The following is a 1,180-nucleotide window of genomic DNA, read 5'->3' as shown; positions in this document are numbered from 1 at the left end:
GTCATTACAATATGTACATTTTCCCACCAGTCGGTAGGTTTCCACCCAATTGGATACAGATTTTCATGCGAATATTCTAAAATCTAAAAGTCCGTGCGTGAGAATGTAGTCCACACAAAATGTTATTTTTCGCTTATTAAAGCTGCAATATTTAACTTGTTACAGTCATTCCCATTGAAAGCAAGTCTAAGATGTTTTACATGTTAGTCATTTCGCAAAGACTTACAGTAGTGAGTGCATTATTTTTCCTACTAAGAAGCGGTAGAACAGTTTTAGGTGGGCTGTGGCTCCCGGTTTTAAGGTTAGTTTTTGCGTCTTTTACTTTCGGTTTTGTAGGCTACACCAGCTTCCAACAGCTGAAAATTCTATATTTTTGCTTATGGAAAATGTATTTCACAGCAGTTTCGATTAAGTGTCAAACTCATTCCACCGAGAGCCGGGCTTTCGCTCCACCCTTGTACTTGACTGACTAAGTAAGGTTAGTAATTAGTATGAAACTCCCCTCACCTGGTTGTCTAGGTCTTCATTGAAAGGAAAAAACAAATACCCGCAGACACTCTGCTTTCCATGGAATGAGTTTGACACCCCTGGTTTAGATAGTATGCCTACAATGATTATCTACACCAGGGGATCCCAAAACGTTTTCAATCGGGACCCCCTTCCCCCTGCGCGCGCGCCACATCCAAATGTACTTTCATATGATAATTATTATATCAAATCAATATTTGCGCATAAAGGCGTTTCCACCGCCATTTCTCGCGTAATTAATTTTACCGATACAAAAAGATCCCACCATGTCCAATGAACAAATGATCTTTTGCCATTTATAAAATTGAAGCCTCCCGAAACTTTCTGTTTCCATCACAGCTTTCATGAATATGTTTTTATAAGATAGGACTTTAGGTAAAATGCATTAGGGTCGTGCAGTGCTTTGATTTAGTTATTAGGCCTAATAGGCTGTTATTCACCTTCTAAACCTAATTCTCATGTCATCAAAGAATTAAATGAATGCATGTGGGATTTTATGCTCATTACCGCACAAAAAACTCCAATAATTTAAAGGGACAATTTGCAGTTAAAACAATAACAAAGTAGACACCCCAACTCTGTTATGGTATGGTAAAAAAAGCTGAGGGATGGGCCTGGAGAAATGTAACCACTCTCACACTCATAAACATGA

The 1,180-nt window shown here is 38.5% G+C and overlaps 1 protein-coding gene across 1 annotated transcript in view; it reads right to left on the bottom strand.

The window, feature by feature from the left end:
* Positions 1-690, bottom strand: part of LOC139573727 (1-phosphatidylinositol phosphodiesterase-like) — a 15,877-nt gene extending 15,187 nt beyond the window's left edge. The window contains exon 1 of the mRNA XM_071397519.1: positions 508-690. The gene's annotated coding sequence lies outside the window, so the exon portion shown is untranslated. The remainder of the gene's footprint in view (positions 1-507) is intronic.
* Positions 691-1,180: the final 490 nt, after the last annotated feature.

Source organism: Salvelinus alpinus, chromosome 4 (genome assembly GCF_045679555.1).
Source record: "Salvelinus alpinus chromosome 4, SLU_Salpinus.1, whole genome shotgun sequence".
In the NCBI taxonomy this organism is placed as follows: domain Eukaryota; kingdom Metazoa; phylum Chordata; class Actinopteri; order Salmoniformes; family Salmonidae; genus Salvelinus; species Salvelinus alpinus.
This window is presented reverse-complemented; position numbering and strand designations above follow the sequence as displayed.